The sequence below is a fragment of the Peromyscus leucopus genome, chromosome 2 (assembly GCF_004664715.2).
Source record: "Peromyscus leucopus breed LL Stock chromosome 2, UCI_PerLeu_2.1, whole genome shotgun sequence".
Lineage (NCBI taxonomy): Eukaryota > Metazoa > Chordata > Mammalia > Rodentia > Cricetidae > Peromyscus > Peromyscus leucopus.
The window spans coordinates 55,572,046-55,596,064 of NC_051064.1; the positions used below are offsets into that span (position 1 = coordinate 55,572,046).

Below are 24,019 nucleotides of genomic sequence, written 5' to 3' on the forward strand. Positions count from 1 at the left end.
TGACCGACCCTCCAGCCCTGCTCCCTGCCCATGACAGGGACTCAGGGAAGGGGCTGCGGGACAAGACCACCTGCTGCCGGCGCAGAGCCAGCCTCTCCTAGTCACATGCCAGGCACTGCACAAAGGCCGTTTTGTTAGATGTTATGTCCTTTACCTTCCGCACTGGCCCCGGCACGAGCGCTGTGGTTTGTATTCATGCCCCTAGTGCTGGGTGTTGGGGGTTTGATGGTCAGTGGTTGTTTAAAAGGCATGGGGCCTTTAAGAGCTGGAGGAGGTCCAGTCTGGTGGTGCCTATTCTTCCTGCTTCCTCCTCCTCCTCCTCCTCCTCCTCTTCCTCCTCCTCCTCCTCTCAGTTCTCTTCTCTCTCACACAAGCGTGTGCACACTCACACAAGGTCTTCACCAAGGCTGAGCCAGCACCACAGGTTTGAACTTCCAGAGCCATGAGCTCCTTTATAAACTTTCCTGCCCTGAGGAATTTCATTACAGAAGCAAAAAAAAGGAACTAACTCGGGATATTACTATTTCCCCCTATCACAAATGAAAATTCCAGGCCTAGAGAAATGAAACAATTTCTTTGCCTGAGGATTTCAGCTCAGAGTGACTCAAGGACTTAGTCATGGGTGTTATCGGCCCTCTGTACCTCTCCCTGATGTCCTCACCCTGCACATCTGTCATACCATCGTGGCCAGTCTGTGACACACTGTCCTGGGAGAGCAGGCAGCGGCGTACAATTCGAGTCACACACCTGTGCTGGTTGACTTGACAAAAACCTATCAGCATCACGTGGGCACTGTCCCTGAGAGACTGCATTTCTGGGAGTGTGCTTTATAGCTGGCTTGTGTATATGGAAAGTGATGGATGCACAAGGTTCTTGGAACAAGAGGCTGGAAACCACCCAAGTTCATTCATAGAGAACTGGCTAAAGAGACCATGGCATTTCTTGGACAATGGAAAGCCATGCAGCAGTGTAAAGGAAGTGAGATCTTTGCCAAGATCTTCCGGATCCAGGGTCAGGTGAAGGATGAGCGAGATCTCAGGACCCAGGGTCAGGTGAAGGATGAGCGAGATCTCAGGACCCAGGGTTAGGTGAAGGATGAGCGAGATCTCAGGATCCAGGGTTAGGTGAAGGATGAGCGAAGTGCAGGATGGTCACGATGTTTGGTGACAAAAGAGAAGAAAAGGTGGTATGATGTGTTCTTTCTAATTTTCAGATATATGTATACTGTGTAAAGTCTTACATAATAGAAATGTTGCATATAATATACACAGGAGGAGCAGTGCATGCAAAACAGCTGTCTTCTTTCAGGACTTGAGAGCATTGCCTATTCTGAAGTGTAAGTTAAGAAAGTATTCTGCTGTGTTAACTACCCACTGTGTCTGTCTCTGGGGGTGGTGTTTATATTTCAAAGAAAATATAATGAATTATTAATTTGAAAAAATGGGGTTGAACTGTCTTTTGTGGGTCTTGGATTTGACCTGTTCAAGAGAAAAGTAAGCGCGAGAACAGAGGGTCCCTGCAAGCACATGGCCTCTGGGGCTCATCATTGCCCAGGGTTCTCAAGGACCAGTCGTCCCTGCTGGCTGATGAGAGGCTGTAGAAATCAGGCCCTGGTGGGCTTCTGCTTGTATTGTTGAATCCGTGAGAGCACCACCAAAGGTCAGCTCTCCTACTGAGAGGCACCACATACCCCACCACATACCCCAGGCCTCATTCAGCCTCTGCCCCAAGAAGCACATACTGCCCATTGTCATGACAACCCCCTACCCATGTAAGGAATGAGACCAAACCAAGGAACCTGAAGTGGTGGATATTGTATCTCTGGACCTCAGGCAGAAGAGAGTTCCAGCCACTCCTCTGTCTGCGGAGCCTGAAATTTGAATAGAGACCAACTTTGGGGGTTCACCTGAGCACTGCCCTTTCAGGATCCCCAAGAGGGCTGACAGGCCCAGAGCACCCCACATGTTCTACAGGAAGGGCTTTTAGGGACTGCTTACAAGCTACCTGAGAAAACAGGTGCCTCATCAGTTTCAAAGCAAGGCTGGGCCACAGCCTACACGACCCGATAAGTGTGGCCTAAAGTGGAAGCTGGTCCCTCTGAACAACATTCTCAGCATAAAACCTGGGTCACTCTTTTGGCAGTGACACTGGCCTTCCACAAGCCAGATGCCTGCTCTGGCCTACAGTATGTCTTCCCTAGTGCCCCTTCTTCCATCGTGGCCCATCCCCTTGGAGATCATTCCTATAAGGTCACCAAGAATAGCAGATGTGGAAGCTTACTGCCCAGTAATGCTCTTGTGCTGGCCAGCACCAACAGAGAACCTTATTATCAATGGTCCAATGGACCTAGGTGCACACATGTGCATGCACACATATGAACACACACACACACACACGCACATCACACACACACACGCACACACATCACACACACACACACACACACACACACGCACACGCACACATCACACACACATGCACACATCACACACACACACACACACACACACACACACGCACACGCACACATGCACGCACGCACGCTGCTCAGCTTGCTCCTACTCAGCAACTGCTCTGTGCAGTCACCCTGTCCCAGCCACTCTTGCCACAGTGACCTTTGCACTCTAGAGCACTCAGCAAGTTTCTTGCTGCCATGGAGATCACATCAGTTTTTAAGGGATTGTTTTCTGCCTCCCTACTTCAGCTAAATTCTCCAGCCTGCAGGCTGCCTCCCAGGCAGCCAGCAAACTCCAGATGAAACCAGCTTTCCAACTCCCACCGAGGTCTCCACCCTTTCTCTCCTGGTTGTTTCCTGAGAAGATCCAACTCTGCCTTGCCTGGAGGATTCCCAGCCAATCAGACCCTCTCAGCTGAGAGCCCTGAAAGGGTAGAGCTTCATCTCCTGAGGAAGCCCAGAGAGGGTGGCTTGACTCTGGATCCCTGTGGACAAGGTCATTGGTCACCAAGTAGGGCCCAGCACAGAGGGAGGGCTCAGGGCACGGAGCCAACTCAAGTTACATACAATGAGTCCTTGGACTCCAATACAACACTGTGTACACTGCAGTCCAAGCAGCCTAGCTGGGACATGTATTCACTTCTGCAGAGTCTTTTGGGAAAAGAACCAGCCTCGTCCAGCTGTGACTTTCTCTAGGTCAGTATTGGTCCCCATGGGCTGCACTCAAGGGAACTCAGGCTGCCTCGATGACCCAGATGCTACCAGCTTGTCCCCAGCAAGCACCTCCATCCACATGCTTGCTTGAGTGGGGAAAGAATTAAGTGACAATTCCTTAAGAAGTCATGGGATTGCTGGGTGTGGTGGCACATGCCTGTAACCCTAAAATTCAGAAGGCGGAGGCAGGAGGATCGAGAGTTCCATGCCAGCCTGTCAAAAGATCCTCTGTCAAGAAAAAAAAAAAAAAAACATAACGAACAATAGCAAAAAGACTTAGGAGACTCCTAAACACATAATTATACATTCAATTTAATAAATATTTAAAAAGTTACTCTGTATCAGGTAATATTAAAAACTTAAGATGATTTTATTTTTAACTATGTGTACGTATATATGTTGTATGTGGGGGGATTATGTGTTCACAAATGTGGGTGCCCACAGAGGCCAGAGACCTTAGATCCCCTGGAGCTGTAGTTACAGGTAGTTGTGAGCCACTGGATATGGGAGCTGGGAACTGAACCTGGGTCCTCTACAAGAGCAGTATATACTCTTAGCCACTGAGCCCTCTCTCCAGTCACCAAAACTGAATTTTTAAAAAGCAAACAAGAAGAGAGGGTACAGTGGTGAGGGGTGTAATCTAGATAGGACAGCCCACCGCAGGGAAGTAATCAAACAAATCAACGCGTGATTACAAACTGACAGGCGGTAACTATAAAACAACGCACAGAAACATGCACGTGTAACCACGGAAAGCTAGAGTGAACGCCCCAGCCCTGGGGAGAGTGGGGGAGAGTTTCCAAGGGGAAGCTGTGTTTGAACCACAAGTACAGGATGGGCAGGAGAGGAACAGAGAGGGGAGGGACGAAACCCCCGGAGACTACAGAGAGGCCCAGAGGTCACAGAAGACTTGAGTCTTGCTGAAGGATCCCTGAGCAGACTTGAGCAGCTGGGGAAACCATTACCCACTTCATTTCTCAATCCTAGGCCTTGTTTCCTAAACTCTGCTTCCAACTGCATCTTTGGAGACCAGGAGCCAATCAAGACAGCATTTGCTATCAGCCTGTTAGCCACAGGTTAGCCACTCAGCCCAGCATGAACACAGACTACACTTCTCATTGCCCCGTGCCCCATTCTCCAGGACAGACACAGCCTGCAAGTGCACACGCCTCCTCCTCCTCCTCCTCCAGGATGCTCTCCGTCCTGCCCCAGGACTTTCCCAGCTCCCCTTCTTAGGGCTCTAAACACCCCTTATCTTTGCAGCAAGCCCCAGCCTGACATACTCACACTGGCCTATTCACTAGTTCACCTCTGTTGCTGCCAGACAAAGTACCTATACAATAAATTTATGACCGACACCTTCCTTCAGCAAATGTGGTCTGGACGAATCAGGATCCCTCCGTGTGTCTTCACTCAAACATCCACTCTTCCCTCCACCACGTTCTGCAAGTGTTGATGCAGAGGATGCAGCCATAGACAAGAGCTAACACAGCCCTTCCTTCCTGGAGTTCCATCAATGGACGAGGAAAGCATTAACTGAAAACTCATCAGGCCAGGCCAGGAGCGAGTATCCCCAAGATGAGCACTCTTGCAAAAAGGTACCTGGTTCCAAGAAGGCAAGGACATACCAGTCTGCCTCTGAATGCTGCACACCGTGGGTGCACTGTGGGTACGAGCTACACAAAGAGATTACATGCTCCGAGGCAGCTACAGAAATGAATACACAAATCATGCCCAGCACGAGGGCAAGTCTGAACTTCCAGGCCGGCAGTGTGGCTGTGGCACTCAAGAGATATTGACTTCATCGGAGGCTGTGGTCTCTCAGAGGCAGGCTACAGAAAAATTCAGACCCATTTTATTCCAGGGAGAAACTCTAAACTCACACTGTGAATAGTATGCTTAAATATATAGACAGATACAGGCAAAAGCGCAAAGGATACAGGGCCACGGTATCTTTAAATCTTTTTTTTCTCTGCTCCAAATCAAATAATATGTAATAGACACGGTGCTGGGCTTAGTCAGCCATGGCTCGTAGAATTAACATTCTGGAAGCTAGCTTCAGGGGAGCAAGGGGCAGGAAGCCCCTTCTCGGGAAGCAAAGCAACTCTGGCTTCAAATTTCAGGTTAAGCCAATGTTATTCAGAACCCGGCTTTGAAGCTAAAAGCTTTATACAATTGGGTCTGGTCACGCAAAGCAGGAGGAAGCAAGATGGCCTGAGATTCCCATCTGTCGGGGGAAAGCTGTCTCTTGTGTGTCTTAAAAGATCATAAAGCCATTGCGTTTTCTTCAAAGCACAGCGGATTCTGGGAGTTTGCATTTTTCTTGCAGGGTTGTGGTTTGTTTCTTTGAAAAATCATCGAACATTTTATGTCTGACGGTGCTTGCTGGGAGGAAAAAGATAAGGACAAACAGGGGTCTGCAAAACCCCTTCTGGTATCATGGCCTCTGGGACTCGGCCTCAGCTTGGCACTGAGAAGCCCTGAGAAACCAGGCTAGCTTCTTGGGATCAACCTCTAGCTTTTCTCAAAGTTCTGTTTCTCCACAGAGCTGGGACCAGACCAGCCCCATGCAAGCCTCTTTCATCCTCACAGCTTGTCCCCAGCCGAGCGGCCAGGCCCAGCGGGAAAAGCATTAAGAGCTAGCAAACCTGGTTTCTAGCTATGTGTGCTTGGATAAGTGTCTCTCTCTCTCTCTTTCCAGACTCCAGAGTCCCCATCAGTAAACGAGGGAGGCTGAGTGAGTCCTTTCTAATAGGTTATGGTGGTACACACCTGTAATCCTAGCTCCCGGGAGGCTGAGGCAGGAGGATCAGGAGTTTGAGTCCAGCTAGGGCTTCATAGTGAGTCTGAGGCTAGCCCAGACCACAAAGTGAGACCCTGCCTTAAAAATACATAGAGAAAACATAAACCATTTCTAACTCCTTTCTCCTTCAAAACTGACTTAGATTTTATCTGCTAAGTAATATCAAATGATCACTGTCCTCTCTATATTGCTTTGTAGGCAATAACACACACACACACACACACACACACACACACACACACACACACACACACACACACACACACACACACGCCACTACCAATGCTCTAAGCTATTGCTTCAGCCAACCAGTATCTAATTGTCAATGCTCTGTTTAGAAATGGACAAGCAGTATAGAAGAGATCTCTTTAGGGAGAGAGGCTCCTGTCAGAGAAAAGAAGGAACCTCTCTGTCTGTCTGTCTGTCTGTCTGTCTGTCTGTCTGTCTCTCTCTCTCTCTCTCTCTCTCTCTCTCTCTTCTCTCTCTCTCTCTCTCTCTCTGTGTGTGTGTGTGTTTTCCTGCAATGGAACCCAGGCCTAAGGTCTCTCCTTCTTCCCCTGGAACATTCCCTGGAGCCTTTTCCAATTCTAACAGTACTTCTCAGACCCCACTACTGTGCTTAGAGACTCCCCATCCTTACTCTGGCCCCAGGTCTTCCAGATCAACTGGTTTGTCATTTCCTCCTACAACTGTGGTACCACTACACTCCCAGAATGCCCCTCAACACACAGTGAGAACACTAGAGAAAGTCCAGACCCATCATTTGCCCCGGAGTCTTGAGCCAGCCTAATGGGCCTTGGATGTCATCTAGGACATTCCAACTTGGGTCAGATGAGCTTAAGAAACTTGGAGTTGATCTTTGCAAGTATAATGACCAGTTCTGCAAGCAATCTAGACAGCCATGGTGGCCCAGACCTGAATTCTCAGCACTTGGGAAGTAGAGGCAGGAAAGTCAGGAGTTCAAGACCAGACTCTGCTACACAGCAAGGTTAAAGCTAGCCTGGGATACATGAGACCCTGTCTCAAAAATAAACAAAAAATAAATAAATAAAAGCAACATCTATAAAACAGACCAGTCATGTTAATCCACATCTTAAATGTTTTGGGTGGGATTCACAAGAACCTTGCTATGAGCAAAATCAACTGTGGAATTTCTCCACAGGAGGAGCTCAAGGTCACACAGGCTTCACCAAGGGTAAGCCGCCAGAAGGGGCTAAGGCTGGCTACATTAGCCAGGGCTACCTTAGCAAAAACATTTCTGCATCTGTCCCTAGCAAAGAAAGAAAGGGACTTGGCAGTGATGCGGAAGCGCTGTCTGAAAGTCCAAAGGCTGGGTTAGACACCCTTCCTTCTGGCTCTGTTAGAGGGCTCTTCACAGGTCACAACTATGGTCTGCAGTTGACCCACCGCTCTTGCGGGCTCGGTCTCAGGGAGGGGGATCTCCATTTATAGTCAAGGGAACCTGAGAGGTCTTGCTCGCTCAAGATCACACAGTAAATGCCCAGCAGAGCACTGCCAGGCCTCTTAACTGTGCATGAGGATGGAGTGATGTGTTTCAGAATACTGGGGAAGCCTGGGGACTCCACATTTACAAACCCATGGTACCTAAGCAACTTCTCCGGTCTCCTGGTGTGTGTGTGTGTGTGTGTGTGTGTGTGTGTGTTTTACTCAGATTGCAGATTGAAGCCAGAGCCTTGCACATACTTTCTAAGCACTCTACCACTGAACTTTTTTCACCTATTTTTTTCTTTATTAAGAATATTTTTACTCATTTTACATACCCACCACACATCCCATCTCATCCTCCTTCCGCTCCCCTACCAGTTCACCTATTATTTTAAGACAGGGTCTCACTAGGTCAGCCAGTCTGACTGTGAGCTCACTCTGCAGGCAGGCTTTGAAGTTTCCATCCTTCTGCCTCAGCCCCCAGAGTAGCTAAGATTCCAGGCTTGTGCCATGAGGTCCTGCCTGGAGACTTCTTTAGCATCCCTATTTCTTAATTTTCTCATCTGCAAAATGGGATGCTCATAATACCTGGGGTTGCTGAAAGAGTCCTTGTAAACCACCATAGAGCACCTGGTGCGTGGTAGGTGCTGGTTCTAAGATCACGTGACAGTCTGATTCCCTCACGGAAGTATGAGCTGTCTGTGCAGAGGCTCTGAGGGACTCTCTCACACAGGAGATGCTGCTCTTCTGCTCAGTGCTTGCTGACTAGATGCGTAACCTAAGGAGACGCAAGGGACCACAGGGCTGCACACTCCAGGGGAACTCCACAATGGCCAGCCTCCACTACGAGTTCAGAAAGTCACCCACTGTCTCAGGGATTCCGGAGGGAACAGCAAGCACAGGTTTATTTCTACCTAGGATCTGAAGCTGTTCACAAAATGTTCACACTGAGACAAAGACAAAGGACCCAGACTGAGCTGAGCCTCCGACTTCCGAGAGAGTTCACACCGAGAGGCAAAGGCAGCCGGTTGTCTGGAGCCTGTTTAACCGCACATGTGGTTTTTCTACTCCAGCTAATTCAGAGTGTCTGTCCTCTGGGGTAACTTGGGGTGTGCCGGGACAGCCTAACAACCTAAGGGGTCCTGAGGAGGGGCTACCTGATGCCAGGAGGAGGGAACAGTCACAAAGCACCAAGCCAGGCAAGGCCACGGGAATCCAGGCAGGGGCAGTCAGAGCCAGCTGGCTGCCATTGTAGGGCATCTACGGGGGACCAGACATCTTTCTAGGCACCAGAGTGGCAGGGCAGGAAATATCCCACGGCAGCCCAGAACCCAACTAACGTTCCAGATGATTTTATACATCCCTCCTGAAACTAGGGCCACAGACTGAGAAAATCTGAAGTGGCATGGAGGAAAATTCCATTGGAACCACCACGATTCAGCCATTAGTTTCACTCAATCTTTCTTCTCACGGGAGGAAAAGACGAAATTGTAAAATTGGCAAATGCGTTCAGGTTTGACTCGAGCGAATCTGATTGTGCTGCGCATTACGCAATGAGTCAGAGGCATTGGCGATGGAAAGGACTCAAGGGACTAAATATCACTCCCTCCAGGACGGTAGCAGTGAGGCCGGATGGCAAAGCACTCTGTCTGGGGCCGGATAGCAGGTCCAAGCTGCCAGCCCAGGCCATGAGGCCCCTGAAGCCAGCACCAAATCTCTCAGTTCATCATGCAGGAGTACCAGGTCTTAACTCCCACCCTGGGGAGGAGGATGCGGACAGTGGACACTCATGCTATTGTGCCGAGAGAAGTGCCGGGAGCCTGCAAAGCAGACAGCCCTGGAGTCAAGCAGCTAACTCAACAAACCCCAAGGACAGCAAGTGCGCTGCTGTCCTTATTTCAGAAATGAGGCAGCGAGGAACAGGGAGGTTGAATTCCTTGCTCAAGCGCCACAGCTGAAAAGTAGAAGACGTAGGATCCAAACGCAAGCAGGTATTCCAGCGTGTGTTCTGAACCCAATCTAACCCACTCCACATAATCCACACTGGGACAGAATAGTCCAAAAGGACTCCTTGGAAACAATTCAACTTGAGTCTTAAGGTGAGCTGGAAAGAGTTAGCCAAAGAAAGAGTGGACTGAGAGGTACTATAAAAAGTCCACAAACCGAGCCGGGCGGTGGTGGCGCACACCTTTAATCCCAGCATTCAGGAGGCAGAGGCAGGGGATCTCTGTGAGTTCGAGGCCAGCCTGGGCTACCAAGTGAGTTCCAGGAAAGGTGCAAAGCTACACAGAGAAACCCTGTCTCGAAAAACAAAAAACAAAAAAAAAAGTCCACAAACCCATGCAGGGCTTCCCTCCTCATGCAGAATGTAACCTCCACCCCCAGCATACAGCAGTCTGTCTCTCATCCCCCTGCTGTGCATAAATAAATAAATAATAGTTTAAAATCATATACAGCCTGCAATCTTCACATTACCCCTATTTGAGTTTTTAAATCACTGTCTTTATTTCCCCCCCATCCAAGGACAATATAACTAGATTCATATGTTGAAGTGTATCTGTCTGATCATTGCACAAATCTTTCCAGAGAAATCACTATATTCCTCCAAGATGGGTATGGGTTTAGTCATAGATCAAAGTGAGAGGAAAAAAAGATAAATCATCAGAGATCCAAAAATACTTTTCATTTGGAGAAGATACCAGGCCATTTTGCTGGGACTGATGGAATCCTTGCTCTGTCTCCATTACCTGCCTCGGGCAGCCCCAGCCAGGAGCCAACGGCAGAGATGATATTCTCCATAAGATAGTCCCCGATATATATATATATATATATGATCTTCAACCTCTATTGATTGACCAATTTCACAAGCAAAGACTGGTGAAATGAAGCTGAAATGAACATCATGCTTTAACTCATTGAACCTATCAGGCCTGAGTTAATCTCACTGTCCACTGTCTCTGATAGAATTCAATTGATCAATCATGTTTCGGTGATAGTACCATTTCACTGGCTTATTGCTTCTTCATTTCAGAGCTTGACCTGTTAGATATACTCGGACTGGCTCGACTTCTCTTGGATACACAGAGATCAGCCTCTGCCTGACAATGTGTGTCATCTCCCGTCCCAGCTGAAAAGAACTCAAGAGGCTTTTGTGTGTATCTGGCATATTTTCCCACCAAGCACTTGAATGAGAGGGGTGGGTTTATGGAGGACAGCCATCCCGCGTGCCCAGAAGGCTCTTCCCTCTGCATGGAAGCCCTGTTCCCTCTTCTCTATGAGAGCAAGTTGACTTGTTTGGGCTCTGAACTCAACAGGAGCCTATTTCTATATTAGACAGTCAAGTGGTATGCCTAGGGGAAAGGCACATTAGAAAATGATAAAAATAACAACCTCTACACCTCAGACATGTTCATGCTGAGTGGGACATTTACCTGCTTATCTGATTCTAATGATGACCTCAGATACTAGCAACAGATTATGGCCCCCGATGTGCCGATGAACAGGAAATGGACTCTTTGAGGCCGAAGTAGCTTGCCTAGGATCACAATGTTACCAGGCCAGATGAGACGAAAGTCCCAGTCTGTCAGTTCCTCAGCGCCTCTGACCCTCAGAGGCCACCCCATAGGCAATTTCAGAATGCCCAGGCATTTCAGGCAAGCCGTTTTGATCCCGACTTCTTGGATCTTTGCTCTTTCCTTCTGAAAACTTCTGGACTCAGGATGGATTCTAAGATTATCTGCAACCTATAAACTTGAGGAACAAGTCAAGCTCAGAGTCACCCAAAGCCACCCAGACACCCAGCAGCCTCACAGGAACTGATGATACCTTTGCCCTGAGCGCTCCACTCAGGACTTCCTTTCTTTCCCTAGAAGTTTCCCTAATTTATGCAAAAGTGCCCACCTGCATCCACAGCAAGAACTTCACTCTCCATTTTCCACATGGTCCAATGTGCTGTTATGGTTTCTTTGTGGCATTTAATTTCATTTTCCCAATGCAAGCCAAGACAATGCTTCGGGAAGTCAAGAGGTTGTAGCCAGTGGGGCTAGCTGGAGGAAGAGACTCTTGCCACAGCATGGGGTCTCCAAAGTGATCAAGGCAATAGCAGTTTGCAAACAGGGTTTATATCTGGTGAGAACTACTGTCTGCACTCAGAGGGCTTGAGGAAGAAGCACAAATAAAAGCTAGCGTCTCTGAGGGAAGCCATTGAGGTAGCTGGCACAGGTCTGAAGCTTGGAGGTGGGACAGAGAGTTTCAGGACACCCTCTACACCACACCTCCGCCATGCACAAAAACAACAGCCCATCTTCCAGCAGCCTTAGTTCTTACATCCAGGCTCCCCAGTCTCTGTCCTAGGAAGCCAGCCTCTTATCCGACCTTATCAATACATTCAGTTTGTCTCAGACACTTGGGGAGGGGCCCTGCATGGTCTGAGGTGACAGCAGTGTGGGGAGCCTGCTGGGGAGGGACAGACATCGCCCAGGCAAGCAGGAACTTCTTATTCAGAGAGAAGGTCATGATGGGGAATGGCTACCCACAGAAGTGGCAGGTGCAAGATTGTTAGCGAGGACCGTCTCTAGAAGTGGTGGCTGTCTAGGGGTAGGTGGTGGGAGGACCTCGGAGGCTCTGGCTGCTCTCTCAGCAAGATCCACAACTGCTCACAGCTGATGTGGCCTTACTGGGCCTGAAAGCTTCCACCACAGCCCCACATTCCCTTACTTTTTTTTCCTCTTTCTTCTTATTTTTTTTTTGTGTGTGTGTGTATGTGTGTGCATGTTTAAATGGATGTGGTAGAAGCACATGAATGTGTGCACGTGCGCATATGTAAGCCTAAGGTTGATAAAGGGTATCTTCCTTGATTGTTCGTATGCCTTATAATCTTTGAGGCAAGGTCCCTCAACCACCCTGAGAACAAGAGTTAGCCTGCCTGTCCGGCTAACTAGCTTGCTCTCTGTCTCTGCCTTCTGTGGCTGGAGTGACCAGTGAACGGCCACGCCCATCCGGCATTTACAAGAGTTCTGGCATCCAAACTCCTGGTCTTCCGCTCACACCACAAGTGCTTTAACCAGGGCACCATCCCCCTGCCCGCCTCCCTGACCCCACCCCACCTCTCTGACACCGATCCCCCACATCTCCCCTCACTGCTCCCAGCTCTGTAAAGTACACCCTGCCTTTGTACTACAGCCTTTGCTGTTCTAGAACTTTCTCAGATATCTGTTTGGCTTATTCTTGTTTTTCTTAACATTTCTACTCAAATGTCATCTCTACATTCAGGTCAGCTTCCATAAGACAGGGCCCCTCACCCACAGGGTCGCTGCATCCCTTAACTCTTTCCTAATTTTGTTTCCTGCTTGACAACCACCAAGCATGTGTGTACAGACCCTGGGTTCCATGCCTAGCTCTGTTAAAAAAAAAAAAAAAAAAAAAAAAAAAAAGCGTTTTAACAAGACAACATCGGTCATTCTTATTTTCTCCCTGTCTGCAGTGGAAGGCCACTCCTGTGTACAAGGACTTCCATCTGCCTCATCCTTTGCAGCATCCCTGCCTCCTAGACCTAGAACGAAGGCCAGCACAGAGCAGGCATACACTTAAAGGATGGATCAAAGTGGAACCAAACAGTCCAGCTGCCCCTTGGTGTCCTCCTGGCTTCCACACCCAGCTCAAGGTACCATTGAATTTCCAAAAGGAAGGGCCTTGTCCACTACTGAGACCGGTACCACATGAGGAGCTGATCAACTGGTGACTCTCTCCTCAGGAGGCCTGGCCTTGGCAATGTTAAAGTGGCAAAGGTCTAGCTTTTAGGTGCCAGCTCTAGCTGTGGAACCTTTCTGTCCCTTACCTCGTCTGTCCGCTGGGGTGAGTAAGGCACAGCAGGTCAGAACAGGCAGACCCCAAACAAGGGAGCACAGCAAGGCCCCCGGGGTCACTCAGTGAGAACAGGACAAAGAAAACCAGCCTTTCCCTGAGCACAGAGGGAAAGAGGAGCCTGGAGGCCTGCCCTGCAATCCTCCGCTCTGAAGGATGGAGAAGGAATGAAAGCTAGGGCGAGCCTGGGCTACCAAGTGAGACCCTGCCTCCAAAAGTAATTAAATATTTTAATTAATTAAAATGCCAAAGCTGGGTGTAGTAGCCCATGCCTGTAATGTTAGCCCTTAGAAGGCAGAGGCAGGAGGATCAAGAGTTCAAGGTCATCCTCCTGAGCTACATAGTAAGTTCAAGACCAGCTTGGGCTACATGAGACCCTGTCTCTAAATAAATGAACAAATAAAATAACAAGATACACAAAGAGAGGAAGGCTACACTGAATCCTCTGGTTCAAGCATTTGTTGGGTCCTGGAATCAAGGAAGACTTCTTGGAGGAAGGCGATATTCCAGCCAGTGTTGGATTTGGGGGCATGAACAAAGAGACCAAGGGGGCCCTGGAGAACAGAGGTGAGGGGACTGCACTTTCTGACTGAGATCCCCTGGGAGTCCAGCAGCTCTCACAGCTCACATATAAATCAAGTGACAAGCTTTTGTTTTGTTTTGGTTTTGTTTTCACAGTTCAGTTCTTGCACACAGTAGTTGCACAACATATGAATGTGTGTGTGTGTGTGTGTGTGTGTGTGTGTGTGTGTGTGTGTGTGTGTGTGTTTGGTTTGGGGAGACACGACCTTGTGCAGCTGCGCACAACCTTGAACTTCTGCTCTATGAGTGTTGAGGTGCCACCATATCCGGGTTATGTGGTTCCAGGGAACGGACTAAACCCTACTGCACGCTAGGCAAGCTCCCGCTCTACCAACTAAGCTACATCCCCAACTGCAGGGTTTGGCTTTTAAGAAGACTTGCAGAACTTCCCATAGGAAGATGACACAGAGGAGACCTTTTGTAGCCACAGCCCTCTGTGTGCATTTGGGGGGAGGGGTCTGGTATTTGTGTGTATAAGGTCACATGTGGAGGTCAGAGGAAATGTTGGCAATGTCTTCTACTGCCCACCACCTTTCTGTTGGAGACAGTCACTCACTGAACCTGGACCTCGAGAATTCAGCTAGACCTATTGGCTAGCAAGCCCCAGGTATCCTCCAGTCTCCCCTCCCCAACACTGGGAGGACGGATTTCCCGCAGCTTCTTGTGTGGGTGCTGAGGGTGTGAGTTCAAGTCTTGGTGCTTACGTGGCAAGTACTTATGGACAGCCATCTCTCCAGCCCTGCTCAAGTGACTCTTAGTAAGAGTGATGGGGTGGGAGGTTTGGGGGGCCTGTGAATCACTGTCATTTTGGCAGGGAGGTGGGGGAGTTAGGACAGTGAATGAGAGGGACCAGAGGTCCACGAAGCGCGATGTGGTTGGAGGACGATTGCCCTGTGCTGCCAGGCTTGCTGGTACATTCTCGCCGTCCCAGCACTAGGATGAGGGAGGTAGAAAGATCAAGTTTATCCTCAGCTGTGCATCAAGCTAGAGGCTGGGCAAGCCTACATGTCTCAAAACAACATTGTCACGAACCCCAGATATCTTTAGAATGACACATTCAGCTGTCGGGTTGTTAGAGACCGTGTATAAACATCCGAGCCAAGAACCTAACTCTCTTTTACTCATATCCACAAACCCTTGGTGTTCTAATATCTACTGACTCAAAAAAAAACAACCACCGTATAAATAAGAGGGAGATGGCGCTTTGCCCTGGCTGGAATTTTATCAGGATGTGTTCACAATTTCAGAGACTCTGTTTACTGGTGGCAGGATGGCCGCAGGCGCTGATATTGCATAAAGCCACAGCTGTCTGCATTTGCAGCTGCTGATTCATGATGATTCCACAGTGAAAACAGGCGCTAACCACCTCCCTGTGTCTCCTCACATTGTCACGCCTGAGCCTCTGCATAATGAAATACACATTTCATTATCACTTTATTGTACGTTCCCTTTTTTGTTACAGTTGGGCGTTGTATTACTTTTTAAAATGATGTCTGTTGGTAGGTTATCTTTTACCTGAATTTCATCTTAGGGCAGCAAAGGAGGCACTACATCACATCCATTGCCAAGAGGAGATGCTGGGTTGACAGGGTGTAAAGTTGGCTGGGATGAACAATTTCCCAGCGCTTTCCAGTCTTGCCATTTAGAACTACTCCCGACTGGGGACCATTTTCCTAGTCCATCCATCTGAGAAAGGGCTATCTCAGGGATGCAAAGAGTTCTCCAGAAGCTGTTGTCGGGACAAAAGACAAAAACTGTTCTGGAAGCCTGCTCCTAAAAGGCAAGGCCTGGATCCTCCACTCTGCTTTTCAGGAAACCTCAAAGTTAAGTGCGTTGGCACACACCTGCAATCCCAGCTCTCAGAAGGTGGAGGCAGGAGGATTAGCAGCAGTTCAAGGTCACCCTCAACTACACGAGATCTGGTCTAAAGAAACAAGAAGTGAGGTAGAAAAAAAGAATGATTTCTGAAATTCAAAATCGTGCTAGACTAAGCTGAGGAGGGCCCTGGGTTCCGCCTTAGCTGCCCTTACTATCAGAGCCTACTCTTAGCTAGCCACAGCCAGGTACAGAGGGCAAAGCCAGAGGAAGAAATGGCACTGGGTAACGGAGCATGGTGACACATGCCTGTAAGCCCAGCTGAGAGTGCTGAGGCAGGAGGATCAGAAGGTCAAAGCCAGACTTGGCTGCACAGTGAGTTCAGGGCAATATAGGTTTCCATGAGACCCTACCTCTAAAACAGACAGGGCGACTGGAAATGTCACTCACCTGCTGTCCTGCAGATGTGGACAATGAGTTTGGGGGCCACAAGAACAAAAGGAGTGGAACTCGGGTGAGCAGGGAAGGGCAGGGAAGGGGCCAAGGGTATGTGCTGTCTATGCCAACTGCTTGGGTGTGCAGCTAGCCCTCAATTTACGGCCTCTGTGACTTTAGGCTGTTTATTTAACCGCTCTTAGTTCCCCTCTACACAAACAAAGACAGTAATAGTCCCCGTGCTTCTGAGAGCTGCAGGGAGCTATGCCTGTCACATAGAAAGCATGTCAATCTCACTGTCTGCCTCAGATAGCTGGGGTGGGGTGGGGGGGATGACGAGTTATTTCCAGTGGTCACACTGCATGCAACACCTGAGGCAGAAGCAGAGACCTGATCCCAGCCCCAATTTCCCTGCTGATGTCTCCCACTCAACTGGCTCTGAGAGTCAGTTTCAAGTCCTCCTTTTTTATAGATAGGGAAACTGAGGCCTGGAAGGAGAACAGAATAGGGACAAGGTTCACACTGCAAGCCTGTGGTGCATTCTCAGTGCGTCACCCTGCTTTCTCAGACGCTGAGGACGAGAGAGAGAGAGAGAGAGAGAGAGAGACAGAGACAGAGATAGAGACAGAGAAGCGACTAGCTCACAGCTTCAGGGCAAGCCCTGAAGTCTTCTGGGATGCACCTTCAACCCCCTGCCCTCAGAATTCATGGTCCGATAGAGGAGGCAGCAGAAGGCTGAAAGAGCTCGAAGGCACCCTTCTCTGCGTGGGCAAGGAAGGCTTCCCGTGGCAGGCGCCACGCCAGAAAGCATGGGGATGCAGACAGGAGACAGAGAATACTGGATCTGAAATGCTGTCCCTCGACTCCTCAAGCCACAGTATTCGAGGAAGGGATGCCTTTTGTCCCTTTTGCAAAAATAACAAAAAATGACGGGAATCTGCTTCCAAGCTCAAGGCAAAAGGGGACGGACGGTCACAGATACAACCAGGAAGACTGGCCGGTCCAACAAACCAGGGAACTGGATGAATTCCCATCCAGCTCTGCACTGTGTGTCCCTTATCCAGCACGGTCCAAGGCGGCCCGGAGCTGCTCTCCTGATCAGCCAGGCTCGGATGTAACACTTGCTCTGTCCCCAGCCCCCGCTCCGGCGGCGCCCCTCTGCTCAGCGCGCGCATCATCTGCTCCGCTGCCCAGCTCCTGCCGCCACTGCGCCCGCGCCCGCGCCCCCCGGGGCGGCGGAAAGCTGGCATCCGTTGTTACCATAACAAACTCAATTGTTCTCAGCAGGGCCCCAGCAAATAAAGTCATTCATTACGGGCCTCTCCCGGCCACCGTGGGCTGCGCGGCAATCAGCGGGCCGCGGGCTGCCCCCTCGCGGGCCGAGACACGCGCCAGCGCCGTTACCTGCCGGGGCCAGCCCGCGGCGCAGCGGCCGCCACGCTGCGCCCCGAGGCCCAGCCGCAGCGGCGCCGGCAGGAGCAGCTCCCGGTCGCCGATTAGTTTTATCTCGGAACGTCAATTGACTTATACTGATTGGCTTCCAGCCGCCAAATGTCAATTAAATTGCAAATGTTCGGCGGAGGCCCAGCGCGGGGCGCGATGGCAGGCGGCCCCTTCCTGAGGGCGCCCGGTGCTGCCGTGGTGGGTTTGATTTCTCCTTCCACACCGCGCGCGACAAGGCCGAGCCCTCCAGGGCCAAGAGCCCGCAGGTTAGCCTGGGAATTGGAGGAAAGCCCGCGGGGCGCCGAACCAGCCCTGATTCTGGAATAGCTCCGGCTTTGAGAGGAGGGACCTTCGCTAGGTGGCAAAGCAGGGTCTTGGGATGCAACTTTTGGCGTGGCCTTTAATAAACCCCTTCTTGCTTCTCCCGCCTGGTTTTCCTCAACTGCTAAGGTTAAGAAAGACTTGAAGGCTTGGAATCTTCTAGCCTAAGCCCGGGTTTGAGTGTGCTGGATGCAAGGGTTGGAAGCATCAGCCAGTAGCCTGGTGCACTCGCAGAGCCAAGTCCTAAGGCATGGCCTGAGCCCCCAACAACCCTCTGAAGCAGATTCTGTTTGCTTGCTTGCTGGCTGGCTGGCTGGCTGGCTGGCTGGCTGGCTGGATGGATGGATGGATGGATGGATGGATGGATGGATGGATGGGTGGCTGGGTGGCTGGGTGGCTGGGTGGCTGGGTGGCTGGCTGGCTGGCTGGCTGGATGGCTGGCTGGCTGGCTGGCTGGCTGGTGGGTGGCTGGATAGCTCATTTGCTTGCTTTGAAACAAGGTCTCTTGTATCCCAGGCGGGCCTGGCACGCACTATGAAACTGACCTTGAACTTGGAATTTTCCTGCCTCTACTCTCTGAGAGCTGGGATTACAGGTGTGCACCACCACCTTTTTGTGTGGATCTGGGGAGGAAACTCAGGGCTTCACAGGCCCTAAGCAAAGGCTCTACCCATCCGGGAGGTACTATGTTGTTGTTGTTAAGCTCTGTTTTTATTTGTGGCAGGATCTCTCTGTGTAGGCCTGGAAATAGTGATCCTCCTGCCTCCACCCTCTCCCACTGGAATGCTAGGTGAGCACCACCATGACTTGACTCCTGAAAAAGACTGTATTGCCATCACCACTACCACCTCCAAGAGACTGCCTGGAGGACAAGGCAGGAAAACTGTCCCAGAGTTCCCAGAGGACAAGTGACCAGTCGGGCCTGCCTTCTTCAGAAAGCGGTGGCTTCATGGTTGTTTGTCCCCACTTGAGAGGTGGCAAAACTCCTGCTTGGACAGGATCCCAAAGCAGACCCATAAGGTGGACTGCACTGATGCCCAGTAGGTGCTCAGAGCACTTTCCTGGGCACTGGCGCTCACCAAATTTGCCAGGACTTTGAGGGAATCGTGCACTTTCTCTTTGCTGGTAAGCACACGGGGCTGGGTGTGGTAGCATATTCCTGAAACCTCAGCTCTCAGAGGTCCAGGCAGGAGGATTGGGAGTTCAAGACCAGCTTAGGCTACACGTCAAGACCTTGTCTCAAAAAGCAGAGGGAGGAGAGAAACGGCTGTGGAGATGTCTCAGTGGGTAAGGTTGCTTGTTCTTCAAGTATAGAGTTCTGAATTTGAATCCCCATCACCCACATAAAAAGCAGAGCATGGCTGTGCGTGTCTGTAACCTTAGCATTAGGTAGTGGATCCTGATAACTCAGTGACCTACAAGCCTAGGCAAACAAGATTGGTAATAGACCTGTCTCTCCATGCAAAAACATGGAGAGCAATAGAGGAAGACTCCTAATGACCTTCTACAGCCTCCCCATGAGTGTGCATGGGTGTGTGCACCTACACATTCACATGCATTTACCACACACATATATGCCATATACATGCCACAATCACACACCCAAAAGAAGAAAGGGGGAGAGGGAAAGGGAGGGGAGACTGAGGCCCAGAAAGGGTTGCTCAAGATCAGCAGCAAGGGAGAGCAGAGGCAAGACTTGAGAGCTCAGGACTCCCAGTCCAGTGCTCCAGCCCTATCTCAAAGAGGCCTTGAACAAGGACAGCTCAGACTTGGGCTTTGCTCTCACCCCTCTCTCCTTCTGCAGGGAGCTGAGAGGAAGACATGTGACATTGATTTGGAAGATTCTCTGAACCATGAGGAAGAATAGGAAGGAGGTCCAGGAAGGAGCCATTCGCTGGAAGGATGAAGCCTTGGGCCCCAGAGAGGTTTGGCTGTTGGCCTGTCAACTGTCTCCAGTGTACCTCTCCCTCTGCCTCTTCTGTCTGCTTCCCTGAGGCTGTCTCTTGAGAGAGAGCTACAAGAGTTCTTAACTGATAAAATGTCCAGCATTTAAAAGCTACAAACCTGGCCAGTCGTCCTTTGCAGAGAAGAAATGTTCACTGAACAAAAGTGCCATTCAGAGGTACTGGATGGAGTCTGTGTCTCAGAGAGAAAAGAAATGAACGGAAGATGGAGAAGGGGGGGCGGCGTAGGAGGACAGAAGAGAGGGAACCGGGAGCTAGAGGACTTGTCAGGCTTCCCGCATCCAAATGGGGCCCAGATGGGACAGGACCACAGCTAAGATCACACAGCAAGGCAATACTGAAACCAAACAAGGGGACTCGGGCTCCTCCACCTGAGTATGCGCTCACAGCCTACAACAGCACACACACACACACACACACACACACACACACACACACACACACACACACACACCAGGCACAGCTGGAATCAGCTGAGATTCCGAAGCATGGGGTTAAAATGCTACCTGTCTGGAGTGCTTGCCCAGCATGCACAAGCACCGGGAAAGATCCTGATGCGTTCTGTAAACTGAGTGTGTGGTACACCTCTAATCCAGGTAATCCTGGTGGGAAAATCAGAAGCTCAAGATCATCCTGGGCTACAAAGCAAGTTCAAGACCAGCATGAGCAACACCAGCCCCTATCTCAATAAGTGAATAAATTCTGATTGTTTCTTCTTTTCCTTCTGAACCTAGCCAGAATAACCTTATCAAGCTGATATACCATGTTCAACAAGAGGGAAAGCCAGACATGGTGCTTGCAATCCTAGCACTTGGAAGACTGAGGCTGGAGATTCAGTGTGAGTTGGAGGCCAGCGTGCTATACAATGAGATCTTGAGAGAAAAATGATGCGGGGGCGGCGGGGGGAGGGGGTTAGGCAAAAGAACAGGGAATAGAGAAATGTCTCCTCAAGGCTTTCATGTGGAATCTTAGATTCAGGGTAAAACCACTCTGCTCTGATATTAGAAAAATAATAATCATTCCCTTGGGCCAGCGCAAATCAGATATTATAGGTAACATTTTTAGTTACTAAGAAAGATGGGGAAGCCCCCTTTCTAACAGATAAAGAAACCAGGCATCAAGGGAGACCTTCAGCTGTGAAAGCACACATGACTGCTGGGAGGGATCCCATGCATCCATGGCGTCATCCATGTGAGTGGCCGGGCAATACTGGAGCTAACTGGCTCAAATGTGGCCGGGAAGAGTGCAGAGCTGGAGATGTGTTGGAATGGAGGCCCGAGAGGTGAAACAAACCTGAGCTGTGTCTTTCCAAGTCCAGCCTCAGGGCAGAACTGGAGACAGCTGAGGACACGCCCTGGAGGACACTCCACCCTACACCAGCACTATCCTGTTGTGACACTGGGAGGCAAACCAGGTCCCCACCCATTCTGCCAAACTCCGGGCTGAGCTGGGTGACCTTGGACAACTTCCTTGAGCTCTCTGAATCTCTGTAAAAGGGAGGGTGATGAGAGTACCCAGTTGGTAAACTGGTCGCACTAACTGCATCAGTCATTTAAATGCACGTCGTCAAAACTTTTCAGTGCTGGTGATTGTATTGTTTCTTACGGTAGTTCCTGGTCAGGACCACAGTCCACTCACACTAGGTGCACACGCTCATGCTCAGCCATCAAGAGAATCCTAGGCACACACATGTATGCATGTGTGCCTTAGGCCAGAGGGTGCTCCGCGCCCTGTAGAATGGTCTTCCCAACTCCCTTCTATGGGCTTAGCCGCCATGCTGGAAGGAGGAGTCGTTATAACGAACGGGTAAGGCTCCGAGTTCCACTCCACAGGCTGCCCTTACTGGGCAGCCAAACCCACGCCTCAGACATCCAGTCTCCCGTACAGGACACATACGCCCTGAGCTGGGCACATGGCGACATGGTGACTGCCACAGATGTACACCCTGCCCCCATGGAGCTCGGTTTTTGGGGAATCGAGGGGGATGGATCAGTGACAGATGTTTCCTTTTTATTAACAGTGCTGCAGGGACAGGTGGGCAGCACTTCCTCTCTGTGGAAGTGGCAATCAAGCTGGATCCTAAGTCATAAAATGTCACCTGGGCTATGGTGGGGCAGGGAAGGGACACTGCACCACAGTGGAAGGCCTTGGGAGTCTCCTCAGCACCCCACATGCTCAGTCCATCCCTGTGGCTCAGCTGCAGGTACAACCAGTGCCTTTGTTTACATATGGGGAAACTGAGGCTCACAGGTGGCTCTCAGAGGAATAGCAGTGGGTGAAGTAGAAGGCCCCAGGTTGCCTGACTCTAGCCCACCTGCGTGATGTCAGCAGGAAAGGGCAGGAGGTACCGAGGCACTGCTGAAGGAGCTTCCATCTTGACAGACTGAGCACGGAGCGGGGAGGGACTTCCTCTCAGGAGGCAGCCAGCTTTGTTAAGAAGTTCAAAGGGCTTCTGAGGACAGTGTGTGGATGAGAACTGTTAAAACTCTCCTGAGGGCCATGCATCAGAACAGAATTGCAGAGGAGACATTAAGTGTGCTATGTGAAAGCCAGACTCTTTGGAGAAATCAGGAGACAGAGACCAGCAGAGCGACTGTAGCAATAGTCCAAAGGGAACAAAGAGAATCTCTGGCCAGTGCCAGGGCAGTGGAGATAGAGAGCAGCAAGGAGGTTGAAGAAATATTTAAGACAGAGACCCAGTGTCTTCAAGCAGACATCTGCCAAAAGGCCTTTTTCTGTGTTCACAGGCAGAGATTCAGACCTAAGGAGAGAGACATTAAGAACCCTATCTAACAGTCAGTCCCCAGGGACACAGACAGACAGACAGACACACAGACACACACACACACACACACACACACACACACACACACACACATTTCAAGGCATTTTCCAATCAGATATTGTATTTAAAACCAGGGAAAGGTTTACTGAAAGATATTTCCTGTGAGAAGTGACCTGCCCAAGGTCACACAGCTAGCAAACAGAAAGAGCCAGAATGGAGCTCCAACACCACTCTCACTCCTGACACACCACCCAGTGTGGGACCCTTAAGATCCAACTGTTGGTTCTAGCGTCAGAGAAGCAAGCCTCAGAAAGCGGTGACTTGCCCAGGGTCACACACCAAGTAAAAGCTCAGGCTAGACCAAAGAATTCCTGCAAAGGTTTGTGTCCAGACGTCGGGGCCACAGGATGAGAAAAGGGTGGAATTTACCCCAACAACCACGGCCACCCTCCCCTCTGGCAGAGAAGTGAGAGTCAGGGCTACCCAGCCATGCCACTCCTGCCCAGGAACAAGCATAGCAATTCACAAATGGCCAGTACCCACCGCCCGGGTACCCTACACAGCAACTAAGCTGTCCTGGGTCAATGGCGCCACCTGGTGGTTGGTGCTGGGAACTTCTAACCCCTCCTCCCTTAACCCTTCCCCAAGGGGCCACACCTTTCTCTGTTTGCTCATAGCTCCCTTGATCTCACTACAAGCGATGTCTCTCACACCATCACCTTCTTTACAACTTCTTTTAGTGAATCTTCTTTCCCTGGAACATCTCAGCTTGCCTCAGGGCAGGCTCTTTCTCCAGCTAAGCAGAGATGAATGCAAATGATACTCACGCCAGTGAAAGTGAAGACTGGGGGGGGGGGGTCAAAGTGAAATCAGACACACGCACAGTGCACACACATGTGTGTGAGTCACTCTCCCCTAGTGTCCCAGAAATGCCCAGAAGCCCCTATGTAATCAGTTCAAAAATCTCCTTTCAGATTCGTTTTTCGTCTAGTACTGGGCATCAAGATAAATACTGAAGGCACTTTCTTATTTTATTTTATTATATTTCATTCCCAATCAATATCATAGCTGGATTTTCCTCCCACCAAAAATATGCCCAGGGTGGGGCCTGCAAGCTAGTGCAGAACTGAACCGGGTGAAGAGATGGGTGGGCCCCCTCCCCTGCTCGGAGGGAGCACAGAAGGATGAAAACTGGAGGGAAGGAAGTCAGACCTCAGACCCTACAGACATTCTGCTGGAATACGAAATGCTCAGTGGTCACGCCTCCCTGTGGAAGTAAAGGCTGAGAGTCAGAAACTACACATCCGCTGTGAGAGGATGGCCAAAGCCAGGTGTGCCCTGCCGCTCCCTCCCGGTTAAGAATGGGAGATCCCAGCGCTACCTCTCCTTTAACT

General features: G+C 50.3%; 1 protein-coding gene and 1 long non-coding RNA gene across 6 annotated transcripts in view; one reads left to right on the forward strand and one right to left on the reverse strand.

The window, feature by feature from the left end:
- Pax5 (paired box 5) overlaps positions 1–24,019 on the reverse strand; it is a 192,485-nt gene that overhangs the window by 123,067 nt on the left and 45,399 nt on the right. The gene's annotated exons all lie outside the window — the stretch shown is intronic.
- Positions 17,535–21,412, forward strand: LOC119087396. The gene is made up of 2 exons (XR_005090825.1): positions 17,535–17,753; positions 19,681–21,412. It is a non-coding gene; the product is annotated as an uncharacterized LOC119087396 (long non-coding RNA).